The sequence below is a fragment of the Macrobrachium rosenbergii genome, chromosome 10, assembly GCF_040412425.1.
Source record: "Macrobrachium rosenbergii isolate ZJJX-2024 chromosome 10, ASM4041242v1, whole genome shotgun sequence".
NCBI classification, from domain to species: Eukaryota; Metazoa; Arthropoda; class Malacostraca; order Decapoda; family Palaemonidae; genus Macrobrachium; species Macrobrachium rosenbergii.
In genome coordinates, this window is record NC_089750.1 from 35,466,726 (window position 1) to 35,490,866 (window position 24,141).

At 36.2% G+C, this 24,141-nt stretch overlaps 1 protein-coding gene across 24 annotated transcripts in view; it reads left to right on the plus strand.

The window, feature by feature from the left end:
- Positions 1-9,802: 9,802 nt before the first annotated feature.
- Positions 9,803-24,141, plus strand: part of KrT95D (phosphofurin acidic cluster sorting protein KrT95D) — a 240,640-nt gene continuing 226,301 nt past the window's right edge. For 13 of the 24 annotated variants that reach the window (XM_067110142.1, XM_067110146.1, XM_067110148.1 and 10 more), the window contains exon 1: positions 9,870-10,022. The gene's annotated coding sequence lies outside the window, so the exon portion shown is untranslated. Of the gene's footprint in view, positions 10,023-24,141 lie in introns of all 24 variants that reach the window. The other 11 variants (XM_067110153.1, XM_067110159.1, XM_067110161.1 and 8 more) reach the window with 5 other exon arrangements.

The following is a 24,141-nucleotide window of genomic DNA, read 5'->3' on the forward strand; positions in this document are numbered from 1 at the left end:
AGAGAGAGAGAGAGAGAGAGAGAGAGAGAGAGAGAGAGAGAGAGAGAGTTTTCTTCATGGCATACATGAAAACAACTGTAATACAAATCTTTGTTAAATTCGATGATTACGAATTGCTCATGCAAATGGTAGTGTGAACATTCTATGTATATATATATATATATATATATATATATATATATTTATATATATATATATGTATGTATGTATGTATGTATGTGCGTTTCCTTGCTTGTTTGTTTATGTGTGTATTTATTTGTAAATTTTGCGTATAAAAGTATTAATCTATCCCCTGAAAAATGTAACTTTTGCAACTTCAAAGACGCAGCTTTCAGATTAAGTTCTTTGTCAAACGATATTGATTAGAGAGACTACTTAAACCACTTCACTAAGTACCCAAAGGTGCTGTTTAAGTCACAGGTAAATTTTGGAGAGAGAGAGAGAGAGAGAGAGAGAGAGAGAGAGAGAGAGAGAGAGAGAGAGAGAGAGAGAGAGAGTCTTGAGCTTGACCTTGACCTTAGTACTCGAGCAGGATGCTAAGATTTCTTGGTGATGTCAGCCGTGACCGAGATGGTGGCGGTGCATTTGTCACATATGAGGGACGATGAGAAAATATTTTATCCTTGAAAATATATTTATTTATTGTTAGAAGTGAACATGGAAGTACACAACTGTACTTGAAATATCAGATTTCAAAATATGGTATCGATCGCATAACAGATTTTTTGTACTTCATGATCCTTTTAGATAGAATTTCATATCTGTTGCTGAGACGCAGGCTTCTTTGAATGTGTTGTAGTTGTGTGATTTCTTAGAAATACGGTCTTTATAATATCCGTCTCGATTATGATAATTTTGTTAGCTTCTTCCTGTTTTCACTTTGTACCCTACTCTTATATAGGACGTTTTGATGTGTCTGAGTAGCTACTGGGCTGCATTAATGTAATTATGAAAAGGCATATGCAAAGTACGATTTGTAAAGTACGATGTAATTTACAGGCTGTATCTGGGAATGGTATAGGCCAACTGGACACGTAGCTCATAACCAGTATTTGGTTTGATTTTAACCCATGCTTCTAATAGCTCGACATTCGGACTCTTGGTAATTTTTGCATGCTTGTTGTATCATTTGTAATTAAAACACCTAAGCAGTTCATTGCTGTTACATAGCTTTTAGTTTCACGTTTATTATTTCTCTCTCTCTCTCTCTCTCTCTCTCTCTCTCTCTCTCTCTCTCTCTCTCTGTTAAAAGGAAGCAACAAAAACGTACTGAGGGTTATTTAACAACCACAGAGTTGCGTAGACACTTTTCTTGACTTTCTATGGTCCTATCTCACGGGATGTTATCTGAGCACATCCAGAAAAGGACATTAAGTATCGGCTGCGCAGTGATTAATTACCTCACCATCATACCATCGTGAACCTGATTTCCCACCCTAGGCTAAGAGTCGTCGGATTAGAGCATAACTGATGAGAGTCTTTATAGATTTTCAGCAAATATTTGGGTCGGAGGTGCTTAAGGTGGGCTAAGTAAATTGGGTATGGGTATGTTTTTCTTTTTAATACCTTCTTGAAGTTTAAGTAAGTAACATATGTTCACATTACTTGAACGCCTTCACCAAAGTTCGAAGATGTTCGCCATACTGAAATCCATTTTCCAAAGTTTGCTGTTGAAGTAATATATCTTTTCACGAAAATTTAATGTTTTCCCCACGGTCTCGCGTTTGAAGTAATATCTTTTTCATACTTAATTAAGGATGTCATTCCTCAGTTTTTCTCAAATTGCCAAATAGTATATGGAAACTGGGGACCCATCTGTCTAAAATGTGCGAAATTTAGTTTGAAAAATTGATTTCAAGGGTTATATATTTTTCCACTATGTCTGCATAAAGCTTCATGGGCGTCATATCCAAGTTCAACTTCGCCAGTGACCTGGCAGTCCTTTATTCATGAGAGCGGACTGGTTCGGTTGTGTGTCAAGCGATTCCTTTTCAAAATGTTAGTTCGGCTTGGTTGTGATGGAGATTTATTTATTGCTGGTCAGGTACTTTTCTTCTTCATTGGATTCCATCCCTAGAAGACGTGTGATTTGATATTCAGGTCCTGTCAGTTTGGAGCCAAAAGTAAAATTCTCCTCCAGGAATAAACTTTGTACCTGTGCGTTTTAGTTCAGGTTACATTCCTATATTAGTAATTTGGTTTGCTTTTTTTTCCATGTTTGAAACGTCAGTGGACGTATTATGTGTTTGATGAGGAATCATTCCAGTTATTCAGTGTGTAGATTCTGTACATTTGCTTACCAAAATTATATTATGGTATTTGAAATCAAGAGCTGCTGTTTCGTTTTGAGTTCACCACTGAGATTCCGAAACGGTGTTTGAGCAAAGGTTTTAGATTTTTGTTTGGCTTCCATGACATTGGCTTTAAATAATATTTAATCCCAGAAATGCTCGGGATTTACTGCATACCCTCATCCGTTCACTTTATAAAGAAGATTGTAGATAACCGTCTCTCTTAACTTCTGACTAAAGTTTTTATTTACAAAGGCGATCTGCACTGCTTCTTCAACGCACATCTTTCAAAATGCGACGAAGGCCATTTTGTGCGTATATGCAAAGGACGTAGTATTTCACGTTTACTCGTATTCTGAGCAACATCTTGATGTACAGTACAAAAGGAGCCTGTAATATATCTTGAACTCGCAATTTCCCCAAATAGGACTGAGAGCATTTGTGCGTGTATGCAAAGAATTGTATGTACCTATGAATATTCATATGACTATAGTAAATTAATTATGTAATATATGTATATATATATATATATATATATATATATATATATATATATATATATATATATATATATATGTGTATATATATAAATATATATATCTTCTTCTTCTTCTTCTTCTTCTTCTTCTTCTTCTTCTTCTTCTTCTTCTTCTTCTTCTTCTTTCGACCTTATTAGTCCCACTGTATAGGAGGGTCGGCTGGTCGAGTCAACTTTCTCCATCTATTTCTATTCCTTGCATCTTCTTCCCCCAGTCCCACTTCACCCATATCCCTCCTCACCACATCCATCCATCTGATCCGTTGACGTCCCACACTCCTCCTCCCCATCACTGGCATGTTCTTAGCTCTCTTGATTGGTTCCACCTCCTCTCTTCTTATTACATGACCTTAGTATCTCAAATGAGCTTCCCTAGCCTTCTCCTTTACATTACATATACCACACATTCTTCTTATATCTTGACTCTCCCTCCTGTCCAGTAGTGATATTCCAGCAATCGATCTAACCATCCTCATCTCGGTTCTTTCCAACAGTTCCTCCTCCTCTTTCCTCTTAAGTGCCCAGGTTTCTGCCCCATATAATAGTACGGGCCTGGTAGCTGTCTTATAAATCTTCATATTGAGCTTTAATGGCATTTTCTTGTCTAAAACAACTCCAGTTACTTATATATATATATATATATATATATATATATATATATATATATATATATATATATATATATATATATATAATTCTGTGCAAGAAAAGGAAAAGTTGTAAAATCAGTAAGGTTTTTATTTATTGTTTTTAGCAATATTTTGGGAATTCCTTATCCTTATCATCAGGCTGAAAAATATAAATAATGAACGTTTTTATGAATATATGTTAGCCATAAGATAATGTACTGATTTTTCTGTGTAAAAAGAGAGGAGAGGTACAAAAGATAAAATATGACAATGCATTTAACATAACCATGTAAAAAAGGAAATAAATATTGTTATCCAAAATGGCAGCCAGCCTGATTGTCTTGAAGTGTTGGCTTTAAACACTGAATAAAACATAGAGAAGAAACTAAGCACTGAATAACAAAATGACCTGCAGCACTTGAGGTAAGTAAAACCTAGTTAATTGGCATTATATTGAACATTTTGCTAATTGGACATTATAGTTTGTCCATTGCTTTATAGAGGATTTTGATTCCATGGTCTTTTTGGCCTGCAGTTGTGATATGATGGAGACACATGTGTTTAGAAATTATGTTTTGAAACCAGTAATGTTGTATCTGAATCTATTAAGCTTTAAGGGATTATATATTGGTTATTTAAGAGTCAGTTGTGAATCTATTAATAAAGGCAAAAGGCAAACTTGTAATATTTTGTTAAGGTTAGTCTGTATTTCAAAGCTAAGATTTCCCCAAGTGTGATGTTTTAAGATATCTGAGGTCCATAGGTACACTGAAATTGGGATTTGTGGAGTGAATTTTTTGCCCAGAAAGATTTAAAACCTTTTGTTGACAAATTGACTGCAGATGAAGTGGAACAAAAGTACTGAATTTCTAGATCAAATAATTTGAAACGAAAAAATATTAATGCTAGATTAACTAATGTTTTTATGCTAGTGAAGAAAAATTTAGAAACTAGACATAGTCCAGTATGTGTGGAATTTTTTATAAATAGGTTTAGAAAATGTGGTATTGTCTCTTGCAGTGGTTGTTTCATTGAATGGGAATTTATGGTTATTGTCAATTTCACATACAAATTTCACATTTGAATTGTGGATTTAAAATAATCAAGAAATCTGAGGATGTGTTCGACATATTTAAAGATTAGGAATGTGTCATCTACATAGATTCGATAAAGTCTAGGTTTAAATTCTGTAGGGCAGCTACTCACCCATAAAGTCTTCCAGTAAACTAAAATTGGTAGCTTAGCTTGAGTTGAGATGTAAAAAACGGAATTCTTAGTATGCGCTTCGAGCATGGTCTGAACTGTATTTCAGTTTAGTCCATATATTCTTATGCTGTGGTTTTCATAATGCAGTAATCTCCCCTTAGTCGTGGTGTGTATGTGTATTGTTGTGTACTGTATAATTTTGTATTCAGATGCGCAAATGCCATAACAGAGTTAGCGTAAAGTCAATGTGATTAAACCCTGTATGGTTTAAAGGACGATGTGTGGCTGTGGCTTGGAGAGAGACAGAAAGTGGTTGGTCGCTATAAAGACAACTTGTTTAGTCAATATTCAAAACTGCTGAAGTACCTCATTCCTATATGACTCGATCATCTTGATCAAAACACTGTTGGGTGGAAAATTCTATTACGTAAGTTGCCTAACATCATTCAGGAATTTTCCATGAGACGATATCTTTCATTTTATTATAGTAACTAGAGATTCTTTTGTTCTGAAACTATGTAATAATATATGTTATTATTAACTGTAATACCACTTCCTCTCTAAATATCGTTTTTAAAGAGTTTTTAAAATAAAAAGTCTCGTCTAAGTTAAAGTTAAATATACCTTAGTTTTACCAGACCATTGAGCTGACTAACAGCTCTCCTAGGGCTGGCCCGAAGGATTAGACTTACTATTTAACGTGGCCAAGAACCAATTGGTTACTTTGCAACGGGACCCACAGCTTATTGTGGAATCCGAACCACATTATAGCGAGAAATGAATTTCTATCACCAGAAATAAATTCCTTTAACTCTTCATTAGCCGGCTGGAGAGTCGAACTCGGGCCTAGCGAGTGCTAGGCCACAACTCTACCGACTCACCCAAGGAAGAGCTGTATCTTGTCTAAGACCTGTCCACACACATATGGACAGCCATGCATACAGAGGGAATCAATTTAGTGGTATTTCCTTTCAGTCAAATTTTGTTACTTAACAATTTAGATTTTACTTGAATAATTTTTTTATTAATTAATAAATTAATTTCTGATTTAATTTTAACTGATGATTAATCCAGATTTAATCTAATTTTGTTTTGTTTTCAAGTAATAATAAATTTCCCTGAGACTGTTAATGTCATGTACAATCTTTGAATTTAGAAATAAATTTTTGTATTTAAAATTGCTATATCAGAGTTTCATTTATTGACCCACCAGTAATTTTGCTTTGAATTAGAAATAGAGTGGTAAGTGAGGTGTTTTCTCAAGTAATTGAAGTGAGCTTGAACCAGGGAAATAAAAATACTTAGACTTTTATAATGTTATTGGAGTGATGCCCTTTGATTTTACCTCACACCTGTTTTAATGAACTTATTCTGCTTTCTTTCATGATCGATAAGTTTTATAAGGGATCACTGTTGCCTTTAGAGAAATCAGTCGTTTTGTATGTGTGATGAGGGTTCAGGTGTCTGGCTGTTGTGAGGTAAGTATAATTGTCGGATAAATGGTAAGCTTGGAAATCAAATATCAAGCACTTAGATACCAGGTTTAATTTGAAGATCAGGCACTGGACACATCGTCACATATATATATATATATATATATATATATATATATATATATATATATATATATATATATATATATATATATATATGTGTGTGTGTGTGTGTGTGTGTGTGTGTGTGTGTGTGTGTGTGTGTGTGTATATTTCAGTTTAGTCCATATATACAGTATATGTATGTGTGTGTGTGTGTAATCATGAAGCTACAAATGTCACTTAATATCAAATTTACGCAACCTCGGGAATTATCACCGAAGGGGAATTCATAAGTGATAAATGGATTGGTACTGCCGGGTCGCGATCCCTCGTCACAGATATTTATCCAGCAACTCCAGTCGACGTTCTACCACTGAGGTATCACGGTGTGATAAAAAGTTCCATATATGTGTATATATATATATAGTATATATATATGTATATATATATATATATATATATGTGTGTGTGTGTGTGTGTGTGTGTGTGTGTATGTGTATGTATATATGTATGTATAAAATTAATTCAGAATCACAGTCATTACCGTACCACATAATTGTTTTGATGAGGAGCAAAGGGATTCTTCATGTTTATTTATTGCATTTCCTCCCTTAAAATATAAATACGGGTACATATACATACATACTCTCAAGTAATGGGTGTAATGTGTAGACAGCGTTTTGTCTTGGGAAATGAATTATAGTTATTACGGCAACATTATTATTTTTGATGTTATTGGAAGTTAAATTCAACCTTTTTGAATGTGGAAACTTGAGTATTTGTATGGTAAGAATAAGAAGGAATTAGCTGATAATTTTCGTTGGGTTGATACTTTTTAATATATATATATATATATATATATATATATATATATATATATATATATATATATATATATATATATATATATGTGTGTGTGTGTGTGTGTGTGTGTGTGTGTATATATGTATAACTGAATCACGAAAATATGGAACGTGATGAATATATACAGTAAATAAAGATAAAATCCACGAAGGAAACGGAAACACTGGAGTGCTGCGAGGCCTTTCGACACTAGGTCCTTTACTAAGCAGACTAAACAAATATAAAAGTATGTTTACAAAGAAAGCTCATATAAATGACAGATGGGGATTATAAAGGAAACATATGTACCTGGAATCCAACACAATTGAAGAATTAGTAGAACTGCCAAAACAGGATTAAATATTTAAGAGGTTTTTACAAAGTATTAGGATCAACCGTCCAGAAGCAGGGACAGGACAGTTATTTATATATGTATATATATATATATATATATATATATATATATATATATATATATATATATATATATATATATATATATATATATATATATATATAGAGAGAGAGAGAGAGAAACTCGAGGAACCGTAGCTCAGCGCATTAAAAAAAAAAATTCCTGAGGGTACATTTTACGTGTGTAATTGTCCCTCTTATTGAGGACATGCTGTGTCTTGAAGTGACCTTTGCAGCCGGAGGGTGTTAGGGGTTAGCGGGGTGGAGGGGGGGAGAGTTGCAAGCCCTGGTATTTGAGAGGAGCAGAATTTCATGTGGGATTCCGTGGAGCGAATGGAAAAGGATCTTTTGTTGCAAGTATTAGCTTTGGTATCGGATTTATTGACGATTTTCAGTCACGGTAGTGTGGGCATCCTGTATCACTCCCGGCCAGTGTTGATTCAGCGCTCCTTCATTTCAATTGAATCAAGGTAATGAATGTGGAAGTTTTTTAACTTCCGATTCTGTTGATATACGTCTTTCGTTGCAGAGTTTGCTATTCCATTTGGAAGAAATTTTCTTGATATCTTTTTCCTCCAGCCTTTTGAAAAATGTTTTTAAAAATCAACCTATCATTTTTATTGCGAACATTTCGAGGATATTATTTAGCTATTTTCATCTTGTAAGATGTCTTAAAAATAAACTTATGCCCCTTTTTTTTTTATCTTAGAAATGTTTGAAAATATTCAGTAGCTCATTTTATCTTAAGGTCTTGGAAAATTAGAAATGTTTGAAAATATTCAGTAGCTGATTTTATCTTAAGGTCCTGGAAAACTAGTATTAGCCCCTTTGTGATCTTTTTTATAAAATATCATTTATCCCTTTTTGACCATATAAAATGTCATGAAAAGCAGTTTTACCCCCTCCTTTTAATGCTTTTTTTTCTTGAAAATTCCATTTACACCCTTTAGATCGTAAAAATCTCGTGAAATTTTTTGCCAAGGCAATTTCCTTTTGATGTTCCTGGAATTATCAGTCGGTTACTGTTTTCTCTTAATGAAAGTCAGATCAATGTATTTCTGATTGTGTAAAAAACAGTGTATATACTTCCGATTTTATATAGTTTTCAGCTTTTCTGTTTAATATTTTCCTCTTATTCTTTAATAAAAAAATACTTGTAACATTTAAATAGGTACAATTTCAGCTTGCATTTTAATGGTTCTTATTTTTTCATCGATCCATTTTGGAAGAAATCACTTGTCTCAACTTTGGGTCAAAACAAGATTTCGATTTCATTTTCCTCAAACTAGATTATAAACACCCTTATTATTTTTAATCTTTGTCTTCATAACATTCTAAAAGCACAGGCACGCATTTGTGTTGCAGAAACCACGTTTTCCTTGCTATTTTCATACTGAATGTGTATAATTGCATTGTAGAGAAATTACCGTGAATTTATATAGAAAACAGTGTGGGAGTCATCAGATAAACTTTTCTAGTGATAGCGAAAGTGAGGTTGTCGGAAGTTATTTACTGATAATATTTTGCTTGAATCTTCCATTTTGAAATATTAAACCGCTGCAAGATCAGAGACTTGAAATGAATAGGTAAAATACATTGTTTTTAGTATATAGAACCTTTTACGTGAAATATGTACGCCGTGCTATGTGGTCTGAGGCTCTCCCCTCCTATTTTTTATGCGACCTGACATGATTTGGGACCTGAGGGCATATAATGTGCGCCAGAGCTCTCTGGCAGAGAAAATGTATGTTAACGTAGTTAGGCAGTGATTGCTTGTTGTTTGCCTCCGAATGTAATTATCATTAGGGGCGGCATAACCATGTTTATGACTTTAAAGACGATCACTTCAGGGCTAGTCTGAGCATTCCTTTGATGTACGTTAAGGGCTTCGTTTTTGCATTAGGTTATGTCCGTCATCAGGTTACGAGATTTATCGTTGTTTGTAAACATCGAAGATATTGCTACTAACCTCTTTCGTGACTGATATGATGTTATACGTTTGGTGGTCTGTATGTTTGCGTAGGTGACTATTAATGTTTATGTGTTTCCTTTTTGTTTGCTTAGTGAGGATCTTTCACATACAATTGTTAATTATTATACGCACGTGGTTTCTAAGTTAGAAGGAGTCGTTGAATACTTTTTCACCTGCATTCTTGGTCTTTCGGGGAACAGTATTAATCATAAAGCCACTGAGGTGGTTCGAGTAGGTGGGCAGCTAGAAAACCTGTGCGCGGGTGGTACCTTCTCTCTCCCTCCCCAATTCTCTCTCTCTCTCTCTCTCTCTCTCTCTCTCTCTCTCTCTCTCTCATGCGCGCATCCCTGTGCCTTCATCCCTCACTTCCCCTCACTCACACACACTCGCACACAACATAGATGGCCGGGCCCCTGGGGGTCTCTCATTCTCTGCTCCACCAGTGTTCTCACGACCGCCGCCAGCGAGGGGAGTCTTCTCTGGCGTTCACCCGCGTTGCCCTCACTTGTACACCTCTCTCAGAGTGACATTAAGATATTTCCCTTCATCGTCGCGTACAGCAACCATCGTTGCACCCTTCGGGGTAGTCTCACGGTATGGTTAAGAGGCTTCGGCGTCCCTCCTGGAAGAGCGTTTCATGTCTCGGAGTGATCGTAATCGTTCGCTTATTAAAGTGATAAATAATGAATTTGAAAGGCTGATGAGGGGAGTGGCCCTCCGTTGCCAAGACCAGCTGTACGTGTTGAGTGTGTTTGGCAGTGTCATTCTCCCCTTTCTGTCCCCTTTCTGGATGCGCCACTTCCCTCATCATGACCCCTTTCCCCTTGTTGTTGGGGGGAAATATCACGTCCTATTATTGCTCCGATGTGAGGGGGACATGATCTTTATACTACGGCAGGAAGCCGTCCGTCGCGAGTGACGCTTTTGGAAAACCTGTTTTTTTTAGGAAGGGAAGGTTTTGAATAACCCTCTTGTATTGTGCTGTCGCCGTCAGTCGTGCAATCATAGGAAAAGGAGTCGTGTTGATCACTGGGAATGAGTGAATGTGTCGCATACTTTTGCCCCTTGACTCACAATTGATGAGACTAGTACCGCTGGCCACTTACATGGAAACCGAGTCGATCATTTTGCTATAATAAAAATATGTCATTTTATCAATGTAATGATATGGTCATTCGATCTGACGATCGTCAGACTGCCATAACATTGACTGCTTAAGTCCTAAGGTTAGTGCAAGACTGAACTAGGAAGTAAAAGCCAAATAATCGCCACCATCACCATCACCATCACCTTCATCGTTGCTGGGCCTGGAGACGACACCATCAGAGGAAAAGAGATCCATACGTACAAAGTTGGATTTCTCGGAACTATACCTGTTATTATGTCATGAGTTCTTATTTAATGCTGTTCATCCCTTACCTAGGGAAAATAAACAATGTACATATGTTCACATGTGTATGGTACAGGTATGCTAATGCATACCTAGGAAGCTCTCTTCCCTCTCCCAGGTGGTCTTAGGTTTTATTTATTTATTTTATTGTAGCGTTTAGCTTTGAGTTCTTTTATCCAAACGCTGAAGTAAGTACTGGTTAGGGTTAGCGTTAAGGGCGAAATGTGACCTTTGGGACTTACTGTTTTTACCGTCAACGCAGGTATGTACTGTATATGTGCGTTTGTAAGAGCTGTAGATGTAGTTTTTCCTTTTATAAATCTGTGTATTCATATAATAATGTGTGTATGGTTGTGTACAAATATTTGCTTATGTGTTCTTAAAATTGAACAAAATTTTACATGCAAGGCACACACACACATACACACATATATACAGTATATATATATATATATATATATATATATATATATATATATATATATATATATATATATATATATATATATATATATATATATATATGTGTATATTATTTATTGGGCTGTGTGCATGTGGTTGCTGTCTTGTCTTGGCCCTTGTGCGTATGGGTGTACTGTATATGTTTGTTTGATTGTCCATATATATTTTGTCTTTAGCTGTTTGGAAAGACTCCAGTTCCATTTTATTCGTATGAGAAGTACCAACGTAAATACTTTATTCTTTTAAGGCTTACAAACAAATGATTGATTTGTTTTAATGACAATTTGGCGCATATGGACTCGAAAACAGCGGCCCGGTACCACCCTCTGTTTGATTTCTCTCTTAGTATGTTCGCCATTGTGATGAATGTTATGAACACCTGAGGTAATTTTGCTGATTTATTATTATTCTTTAAAAATACTGACGATAAATGTAGATATAACTTTCGTATGTAGTGTGCGTATTCGAGCTTGACTACTTGGCATAAAAAAAGCAGAGAAACCAAATCAAATTTGTAATACGTACACACAAGTGGTACATCAGTAATTAGCAGACATTTATGAAGTCGAACCTTCTATTTCCGGTATTCGCCGGTATTATGGGTGACGCCTGCTGCGGAATTTAATTACCAGAGCGCCTGGGAAATTTGTTCATAAATAGTGCTATGCGTGCATTTATCGGCTCGACTGCCGCCGTATGGAAAATCCATTTTTACTTGTTAAAAATGAAACATATTTACGGCTAAGTCTATAATATAGTTATAATCCAAGGTTAATGGAGTCCTGTTGTCATTTCCATTATCTATTTCGTAATGGAAAATGTTGATTTGTGTCAGAGCACATGTATATATTTCCCTCCGCCAAGTTGTTTGCCAATTTTACGCTCCCTTCGAGTTGATTGACTTTTAATCGGGCATCGTCGAAGAATTAACGATATTGCCCACGTGATCGTTCTTATAACCTACGGTAATTTTTCCATTGTTTCCAAAATTCTGCTTATTTTTTCGACCATTGCCTTTGATTTTTGTGGCTCACCTTGCTGTTTATGTATGTTTGTATATGTTTGTTAGTTTATACTTTATTTATTTGCTTTCTTCTCTTTATAATAATGTTTAAATGTTTCGTATGTGGGATGGGAGTTTGATTCACTGGAAACTAACTTTGCAAGTTGCGGGAAGTGACTGTCTACAAGTAATGGAAAAATAATACCAATGGTAAACAAGTAATATCAAAATCTCCCAGTTATTCAGCAATTACTCTGCACCATTTAAGTGTGTGTGTGTGTGTTCATGTTTTACTACCGATAGAATTTAGTGCCTCCTCTCTGCAGCATTACAACTGTCTAGTTGGGAAGCAGTTGCCAAACTTGTTCTTCCGGAAATTTCTCTCTCTCTCTCTCTCTCTCTCTCTCTCTCTCTCTCTCTCTCCAGAGTTTTATAGAAGTTTCAGAATGATGTTGCTACAGTGAGACCCATGTTGATGAAATCTTTTAGAAACAACTCACAGGTCATTGTATTAACAACAGTGTCAGTTGGATGTAAGGTACTTTTTCACTTCAGTTTCTAATTTTGTCTAGTAAGACGATGTTTTGTACAATATTCTCAGAGAGTAATTTTTGTCTTATAATACTTTATGGTGGGCATGTGTTTCAGCTGTTCAGAGTGTTAAGTCTTTGTGCATTTCATGAGAAATATAAATTTTCTTGGTGGTTCATTAGGCTTATTTCTGTAACAAGAGAAAGTCTTCCCTGTAGGCAAAAAGGCCTTTTTTTTTTTTTTTAAGTGTTTTACTTTTTGCAACTGTATGTGATGCAGTGAAACGCTCACTTTTTCTTTTCTGTATTAGTCAAGTTTTTCGAGCCAAAGCCGTCAGTTTATGTTTACCTTTTTATGGATATCTTAGGTTTTTAGAAATATACTTACATCGTAAGAGAGTAATATATAGTCATTTGTTAAGGTTCATTTCTCAAAAAATCACGACTGTTAACGTATACTCATAATTGACTTCCCAGTGCTGCCAAGCTCAGGAATTTTTTCCAGTCTACGTTTCCCTGACCCATAAGAATCGTATGTCTTTTTAGAGACGTGTGCACTGCTATCTCTTCCTGCTCTGGGGATTTTCAATACTCGCTGAGGCAAGATTACCCTAGGTCCCGTTTAATGAGTCACAGACGCACATGCAATATATATATATATATATATATATATATATATATATATAGGGGAATATATATATTTTTTATACTTTGTATATGACGTTTCAAGACCATGTGTCCCATTTTCAAAGCTATAAATTAAAAGACAACAGAATTAAAATAGACTCAGATTTTAACGATGTGATTAACAGAAAGGAACACAATGATAGGGTCCGTTTTGGTTCCAAAGAAACTCTCGTGAGTTTCCGTTGGAACCAAAACGGACCCTGAAAATATTCATTGTTCCTTTCTGTTATGTTTCTTTTATACTTTTATGTAAAAATTTTTTTCTCGTTTTTAATCTATTTTTAATTCTGTTGTCTTTTTCACAATAAAGTACATTGAAAGGAAATACACTGTTGCTTTCGACTTTGATTATATATTTTTATATATATATATATATATATCATTATATATATATATATATATATATATTATATATATATATATATATATATATATATATATATATATATATATATATATATATATATATACAGTATGTGTGTGTTTTACAGGTGATACAACAATAAGTTAAATTAGGTTAATTAGATCACTCAACGTTACTTTTTTTTTATTTTTTTTTTTATTTTCTCATTCAATCATCGTATGTCATTTAAGCATGTGTAAAATTTTAAGGTAGTAATGTAGAAATCATACGTAGAGTGCAAGTGTGGATTCATATTTAAAAAAAAAAAGATGAGTTTTTGTCGAGGAGAGAGTGCTATTGAGGAAGAAGCGTGTGGGATTATCACATGTGGAAGACGCATCCAATACATATTTTAGGAATTCATTTCCCTGCTCCTCTCCCTTTCTCTTTATATTAAGCTTCAGCTCCGTATATGAGAAGATTAAGCTTAATGCGAAATTACAATTTTATCTTTTTTCAGTATTACTTCCAAGTGGAGTTAATGCCCTTGTTTACATGATTACAGAGACTGCTTATAAAAAAACTGCCCACATACGAACACAAACACAGACGCATACCTACGTCATATTTCAAAGAATGGTTTGTCACCAAGAAGCGAACCATGTCACCCTTTATTTGTGATGAACAGCATCGGACATTTTGAAAGCAACTCAATTTTCGCAATTAATGGTCATTTACAGTTAGCGATCGCATGCGATGAAAAGGAAATCTAGTTCATTATAAAGACGTGATATGATGGCTAATACCACTTAACATATTTGTGCCGTCCACTGTGTAAGAGCTGGCAATGTTTGTTATATATATATATATATATATATATATATATATATATATATATATATATATATATATATATATATATATATATGTATATTGTTTAAGGTTGTGGCTGCCATAATTTAAGGAAATTATTTCCGAACCTTGTACAGACCGTTTTTCCAATGGTGGAATTAGGAATATACTGATTGACAGATATGTCAATCACAATGGCGCAATGATCAGAAGTGCCTATATATTTCACAGACCTTGGACTTGACAATAGCTGGAACATCTGTGAATATGAGGTCTAATCTATTACCAGAAATGTGCATTGGTTCCTTAATTAGCTGGACAAAATCGGAGGATACGCAGAACTCAAGAGAAAACCGGCCATGTTGATCTGTGGAATTTGAATTTAGCCACTCGCTGTGCTTTGCATTGCAGTCTCCACAAGTAAGGAATGAAGCCTTTGAATCCTGTGATTGAGCCATACTAATCCTTTCCAAGAGACAGTCATATATGGAAGCGTCGATATTTGGATTGCGGTAAACAGCAAATGTGTAAACAGCAAATGTGTAACATTGTAGAACTTGTTGATAATTTTAAAGCACAGAACTAAATGGCAACTACACTCCAAATTTTTCTGAGGATAAATAGGTCATCCGAACTTGTGTATACAGTCATACCTTGCGCATGTGGGATGTTACGTTGATAAATAAAGTCATGGTCGTCAAACCCTAGGATTAAAAACTCAGCCTTTGACTTGTTACTACTTACATCAAATCGTAATTATGACCCCAACTCTGGAGATCAAGAAATTTTTTCCTTAAGCCTCAAATATTTGAGTCAAGTCGTCTGCAGTTTTCCTTACAGTGAGAGCAGGCCCAGGGTTCAGCTCAATATCTCCCGTAAGAATTAAAATGAACAAAAATTAACAACATAAAATTAGTAGTAAAACTAATAAGTAGATTCATAACAACAGTAACACTGTGAAAAATCAACGGAACAATAAACGATAATAGTAACATTAACAATAACAGTATTTACATTATTTACAAAAATTCCGTTGAAAGTATAAATAAACCTGACCATATGTCATTGAAAAAAGCGCCGGAAGCAACTGGTCGACAGGGTCGGTCCAGGGCACCTTATAGGGCAAATGAGAAACTCGCCAGGTTTGCCACAACAACTGGGAGAGGGCAGTCAGGATGGATCTAGAAATTATAAAGAGCTCAGAAGGAAAAGATTAGGCAAAGACGAAGGCGCTTTCCTGATAATCCACCAAGCAACTTTTGATTCCTCACCAGTCTCTCCTACACACTTTGCAACAAAACAGGAAAGTGAACAAAAAAGATGAAAAATGCCGGATTTTACCCTGAAGCAAGGGAACTCGAACCCAAGACCGTGGAAGACCACGGTGCAATGGCTATGGTACAGTCCAAGATTGGAGAACAAGGTTTGTATTTAGAGTAACCTCCTCTTACAAGGTTGCCTATCAAGGCTAAAGGGTTCAGTCTGTCCCTTCTAAAAGAGTTGCCTGCCAAGGCTGAAAAGTCTCTTCTACCCGAACTCGTGTAGCCGCAGGGATGTCACATCCTGAAGTGTATATAACTTAAGAAAAGCCACATTAACCCACTACCCACAAAGAAGATGGATATGAAGTTTTAGATCGCACTGGATGGATATCGGGAAAGACAAGTGGCCCTAAAATCAGGACGCTCTTGCAGGATAGAGGTAAATGGTGCAATGTTAGTTGTGCTTACTGCTGGTGAGCCTTCCGCTAGCTTTAGGACGCTGCTAAGTTTTGTGGACTATGGGGCAATTTCACGATGCGGCAACTTGAGTATGAAAGTAGCAGTGCCACTTTTGTTTTCGTTTTGTTTCCCTCAGGAGATGCCTCAGGCTTGGGGAAATTTTGTGAAAAATTATCTCGCAGCAAACGGAATAAAAGATATGAATGAAGACTGGCGTTTAAAGATCTCGTAATTGGTTTCAATTATGACTCGCCCATGCACGTAAATTACTTATGAATATTTGCATTAATCATGACTAACAATTTTCATTAGATGTTTAATTCAGTTCCCTTACGTATTTTTCCTTTTCCGTTCATTTTCATTAGTTGGAAAACTTGAATTTGGCCTGTAGGATACCAACATCCTTACCCAGGTATGCATCGGGTTTTAGATTTACACTCTCCCTTATTTTAAAGCAGGCGCCAGGGTTTCTTGGCAGTGAAATTTATTCCTCTGTTTCCACTGTAGTTAATTAGCAACTTATCTTTACTTGGGACGACGGGAATATATAGTTACTTATTTAAAAGTATGAACTATTTTCGTGTCAGCAATAAAGAACGAATTTCCTATCGAATGTGAGGTGGGTGAACAGTGTTCAGTTTGACGTGGATATTGAAGTCGTTGATTTCCACGTCCGAAGCTCCCGGCTTCATTAAGTTAACGCGTGTTGATGTGCCATCGATGGAGAGCTAATTATGTTAATGCCATACTAATACAACTTCGCCTATTGCTTGAATTTTTGCGTACGATACCTGATGTGACTGTTATCATCAGCATGCAGTTTCTTTGTTTGTTGCTTGGTTGATTGTCTAAGGGTGTTTAGCTTTTCTTTTAATGATTTCACGTTTGCTTTTGCGAGATCACTTAGATGTATGGTGATCATTACTGGAGAATACGAGTTCTCTCTGCCTCTGGCAGACACGAACTTTTCCCGTGTGCTCACAAAAACTGGCACACAGCTTCATGACAATTATAGATGTAGTGTGCGGTGTGATCACCTAGTCGACTACTTTCGTAGCATATCTGATTGAGATACATCCCGCAATTGCCCCACTTTCTAGTTTCTGTGGAATGAAGAGGAATATCTTTCGTTCACAAGAATAATTAGAGTAGCAAGGTTCCTTGCTCAGGCCAGTTTCCACGTGCTACTACTATCTTCTGCGGCGGCTGGAATGAGCATCGCCTAGTATTTAATTAAATCGCAAGGAATCCCGTCTCCAGCTCCTGAGATACTTGTGTCGAAATTATATGTTTACCAATTAGATGAGAGGGTAAACCACTGGCTCCTCCAGGATAACGGAAAGCGGGATTCTCTTAGAATACGGTTTTGTGAACATTGAATTACTTGGAAATATTCCATCCTAATGGATATACTATTGCTTTCTTTGATTTCCTTAGTTTTAGTGGTTATTATTTTCCAGTCTGATGATTTCATGTGCAAGATCCAGAAGAAGAGTGAATTATTGGGCATGCACTCATATATCGATGGATGGAGAGAAGGCCAAAGTGATTAGATTGGCAGCTTCCATTATCCAGTGTTCGGTAGCTGTTTGTGTTTAGGCAGTTTTTAGTTGTAAGACTCTTCAGTAAAATTGCACAAACATGCACATGCGCGCACGCACACACAGTACGCTGCTCGATCAAGTGAGTTGCTTGACGTTGGCCCTGGTCAGCATTTGGATGGGTGAATATAAAAAAAAAATAAAATGGAAAGGTAGACGTTGTCAGCACATATGGCCCTTGCACATCCATCGGTCAGGGCGTTGGCGTAACCTCATCCCAAAAATATTTGTTGTAGATGAGAAGGGTAGCACTTTCTGGAACCACACCCTCTCCTCTAAGGGGAAAAAGTGTAATATATATATATATATATATATATATATATATATATATATATATATATATATATATATATATATATATATATATATATATATATATATATATATATATATATATATATATATATATATATATATATATATATATATATATATATATATATATATATATATATATATATATATATATATATATATAATGTGTGTGTCTGTTTAATTTAGATATCTTTATAATATTGTGGTTTTCTCTTAAATTTGTAATTTGGGGAAGAGGACCCAATTTTAGCATTGCTGGAATATTCGTGGAATTCCTCACCGCACATTCTCAATGATTTCTCTGCCCATAATTGATTTTAATATTCGTACTCATTGATTGCATCTTTTTCCTCCAACTCTGTGGAACGAGCCAATCCTCTCTCTCACTCTCACATACTTTTAGATTTTACTTTAAATTTCGAAACCTACCTGCGAGCGACCCGTGGTAAAAATATCAAACTAAGAAGAGGAGGAGGAAAAGAAAGACGAGACTTCGTTTATTGGAGCCAGCCTGTGCGTTTATCATTACGTGAGCGGATGCGAAAGTATTGAGAAAGGCGACGAAAAACACTCAATACGATTGCTTGGCGAAGGAAATTAGATATAGGTTTTGGAATGAAACGGAGAGAGAGAGAGAGAGAGAGAGAGAGAGAGAGAGAGAGAGAGAGAGAGAGAGAGAGAGAGAGAGAGAGAGAGAGAGGGTAATGAAAACTGAGAAAACAAGAAATCTTTTCTTTTTCTTCAGTTCAGTACTTGCAGCCAAGTGGCTTCAAGAAAAATGGCTGTTGGAAGCGTTGCACAGGTGGTGTCGGTTCAGGTGTGAGGAAGAAAGTGACTGCGAGATGTGAACAGTGATACGTTAGAAGCTTCGGAGATAGCACTTCATTCTATATGAACAAACTCTCTCTCTCTCTCTCTCTCTCTCTCTCTCTCTCTCTCTCTCTCTCTCTCTCTCTCTCTTTCTCATGCTCTGGAGACTTAAAATGGCTTGTGCACGCCTAGCCAAGTTGTTCTCTTCTTTAAATGTAATCTTCAAAATAGGTTACCAGTATCAGACACTTTCAGTAGTTTCATAATGATTCATTACCGGCGGTTACAATATTCCATGTTTTTATTCGTCCTGTTTGCCTTGTCTGGAGAAAAATGAGTTTTTCGTCTTTTCTCTGTTGATACCTACAGGAATTCACTGTGATCCTCTGATGAGTAAATTAGATCTTCTCGAAGAAACTTTAGTAGAAAATGAAAAAGTGTAGAGCATTTTTAAGCCTAAGATTCAGCCTTCCACTCAGCTGAATTAACAACGAAACTTTTCGATAGAATTAGCCATCAAACTTCTGGTGTGTACATTATCTGGTACCAGTTCCATTGTTAAGGTTATCGGTTGAGTGGATAACGTGTATTGTTTCAGTATATGTGTATGTATATATATATATATATATATATATATATATATATATATATATATATATATATATATATATATATATATATATATATATATATATATAGAGAGAGAGAGAGAGAGAGAGAGAGAGAGAGAGAGAGAGAGAGAGAGAGAGAGAGACTTTCAGCTTATATACTCGAAGGAACAAAGTTACATTTGTGTACTTAGATTTATTAACAGAAAAAACATGAATTTTTTCATTGTAACCCCTTTTCACCAAATATATTTTTGTATCATTTAATGAAATTCTTCTGAGGAACTGCAGTTTAATTAATCTCACCACTGTGCTTGATTTGCCGAAGTGCCAGTGGTTTGTCTCAGTTGACATACTCATTCAATATTTCGTATCCGTAAGTAGGAGGAAAAGAGACAGGTCACAGCTAGCTCAATTTATCACAACACATGGTAGGGGAAAAGCTCGATGCTTCATAAATTACACCACACCTGTGGTGGATTCAGTTTCAGCATGTTCGCTTAGTAATTTAGTTGATGAAGTATAAACTTAGTCAGTTCCAAAGTAGAGGTAATTTGCTCTGCTCTGCTTGCCACCACACCCGTCTTTTGAGTTGGCACTGGGCATTCGGCCACATTAACCCTAGACTAAACTAGGCCTTAACTTACGCTGACCATAAAGACAGTCTTAATAAATGTATACCTCAAAATGAGGCCGATTGCTTGGTAAACAAACATACGATAAGATTTTTCATTCGTCTTCCCTTGGTTTTTGCGTACACTTGGATCATCTGTAACAGTAAACGGCTTCAATATTTGGGCACCCCTACGCACCTACCAATTTTTTTTTTACTATTTTTTAAATTTTTACTTATTTATATAGTATGGAACTTTGTTGGTACTCAGCTCGATATGCCAAAGCTCTAGTAGCGTGTCTCAGTTTACAAGTGGGCCCACATATATTATGACTTCTTTTTAACTGATGCAAATTCCGTTGTAAGTGGTACTAGGTATTTGTAGTGGCTATGAGTTCTCTTGTTTTAGTCATATGAATGACTTACTATAAAATCATCCTCTCCTCTCCCTTATGCGCGCTAAACGGCCTTTGACCTCAGTGCGCGGAGTTGGGCCTGAACTCATTCTGCTATCCTCAGGCACACGGCCGGAGGAATAAGCCACCAGTTTTGTACGTTATCCGTCGCTTGATCAAAGTTGTTTTTGGTCCTTCCCCAACTTTACTAATATCTCTCATTACTCTTAAACGTATGACGAGTTCTATTCAGTAAATTTTCAAGATCTTTAACACCCTTAGTGGACGGCATTCTTGAATAAGGGTATTCTGACGTTATTCTGAGGAAGAACAAAGTATCAGACTTCCCCAGATAACGTAACAGATATTACGGAAGACAGATGTAACGGCCCCGTAAATGTATGAAAGCCAATTAACTAAGGTCTCGAATGACCTCGTTAACGACCTGTGAAGGAATGCCCAGTAACACTTGCCTCTCTCTCTCTCTCTCTCTCTCTCTCTCTCTCTCTCTCTCTCTCTCTTGATTCTGCTAACCTTCCTTCCATCCTCCTTTTCTCATCGGCATCATTTCGTCTGTCTGCTGCTCTTCTTCATTCATGTTGAGAAGAGGCATTTCTTCCCAGCTGTCTGTCGGCTCAGCATTCCTCTCTCTCTCTACCGTTGTAAGGGGATTGGGTTAGTTACTGGTTAATAGGTCTTTGTAAGAACCAGGAATGCTACGTAAGCTTGTAGAATGGTCATGCTTACCTCTGTTTTATAGAATAGGATTAGCTGCTGAAAATTTTGTATTTATTCTGTTTTACTTCGTCAGATAGTTATAGGATTGTGCAGCTGTTGCCAACAGGTGTTCATTCAGCACGTGCTCATTCAGTTAATGTGCGCGAACACGGGGAAGATGTTCTTTCCTCGGCCTCACTATAGTGTACCTGGCGTCGGCGTCTGAACTGAGTGTGACTGTCACTGGAAAAATGTTTCTTTTCATGTTGTAGTTTAATATTTGTATTATTATCATAGCGCATAACCCCGAGTAGCAATACGGAATGGTTTCCCCCGAGGTGCAAACAAGGGTTTTAGTGCACAACGATATGATAAGGACACTGTCAAGGTATTTATTTTAAGGTGTTACTGTTTCTTTTCAAAATGGAAATATTCTTTTTAAAAATTAATATTCCTGTTATATTTCAAAGGAAGAGGAGCTGCGTACGGAGATTAAAGAAAGTGTCCTTCACCTCTTCCCGTGTGGGCAAGTTGGATTCATTTAAGTGGAAATGCTTGTTTAGGAACATCGTCCTGTTATATATCAAGTGAAAGGCACTGTGCGTAGATTATGGAAAGTATTTTGGAAACTCCCAACCCCAAAAGTGGAGCGGGTCGTTGGTGTCAAAATGATGATGTTTAAAATGACGGGCCCTTGTGCTTATTTATTGTAAGCAAAGCGTTTCAGGGAAAGCGAACACAAAGTGACTTTGGCATCTAAGGTCTTATATAGAAAGTGTTATTATCTGTACTTTCTTGTACAAAAAAAAAAAAGACAAATATGTAGGAGGTCTTGCTGGTAGCAAAATGAACACCCTTTAAAGAAAGTGCTTTTTGTAGTGGTTCAGTGCATTCGCGTCGTTTTTGTTTCTAATTGATGATGATGAACAAGGAGGCAGTGTCCGTAAAAGAGATCTTTGAAGTGTTAGTGAACTTGAGAACGGTTTTTCACTGTGTATATTGGAATACATATATATATATATATATATATATATATATATATATATATATATATATATATATATATATATATATATATAATTATATAATATATATATATTATAAATATATATATATATATACTGTGTATATATATTGTATATATGTAATATATATATATATATATATATATATATATATATATATATATATATATATATATATATATTGTATATATATTATATGAAATTACTTTGGTAGCCAACAGGAGCAGTGTGTGGGGTTCGAATGAGGCTGAAGAGGGAAGAGCGGATTGGCAGGCCCTTCCCCTCGTATGCTGCCTTCATCCTCTTCCCTTCTTCTGTTTCCCATTATTTGTAGACATCTCCGGTCGACGGGCTTGGTATTTTACCTGGTTCTGAGAGATTTCTTCAGCCCAACTTTTGCTTTCTTTCGTTTGTTTACGGTAGTTACTAAAATTGAGGGATGACGATTTTATCTTTTTTTTTATGATTACTTGGAGGGCGTTTGGTTGAATTATGAGAGAGAGAGAGAGAGAGAGAGACTGCCCTTTGTTGGTTGAGGTAAAAAATATGGAATACAGTATACTGTGCAGTGTAAACTTACAAATTAAGGAAAAGCAAAAAGCGATGTTTTGAAGGAGGCTCTGATAAAGTTGGCGGTTAATTCTTCTGCCGTCACACAGATTTCTCGGTCAACATTTTTCCTTTTGTTATTTTATCGTTTTTTTCTTTCTGGCAAACCCGAGCAACGTGTGGGGTTGTGGTGGAGGGATGTGAGTTGTGGAGTCTGCAGTTGCAGCCTCCTCCTCCTCCTCCTCCTCCTCCTCCTCCTCCTCCTCCTCCTCCTCTTCTCCCCTTCGTCTGTCTCCCCGCATACCCCTACCTCCTCTTCAAGATCACTTCCCTCCCCCCTTGCTTTCCCATTATTCGTGGACGTCTTCGGTCAGGGGAATTCAATTTTATAGCCAGGTTTGGGAAAAATTTCTTGTGGTCAGGCTCTCTCTCTCTCTCTCTCTCTCTCTCTCTCTCTCTCTCTCTCTCTCTCTCTCTCTCTCTCTCTCTCTCTCAAGCTATATAAATTAACAGGTAGCGGCTTCCCCTCCTTAGACAACCGTCTTGGAAGGGAAGACGTTTCGACAAAGGAAACGATCTTGAAAAGAGAGAGAGAGAGAGAGAGAGAGAGAGAGAGAGAGAGAGAGAGAGAGAGAGAGAGAGAGAGAGATATTCTTGTCATGGCAAATATATATTCATAGTGCACGCCTTATTGCCTGTCACTCGTGTTTTCACTTTGACACTTCTCTCCACTAACCCTTCTCAAGCCGGAAATGATTGTGTATGCCAATCTGATTTGCTCTGCGGATGCCAGTCAAGTAAGGAATATCTGTACATTGAATGAGTAGGTCTTTACGTTGTTTTTGAGGTTTACCGCTTTCCTTAATATTGTTTTTGTTTTTGTTTTTTGTTTGGAATGCTCATAAAATTCAAGTTATTTTTTATGTCTGTTTTCCCCAATTGTGCATTTAATGAATTTTTTCATTTGTTAGTCGTTATGTAGTGATTTTGTTAAATCAAACAGAGTCTGCAATTCCGCAATATACCGCACTTCAGAACAAGGAAGAGGTTCATCTGAAGTGGCAGCTGACGGAAAAATTTTTATTTATCAAT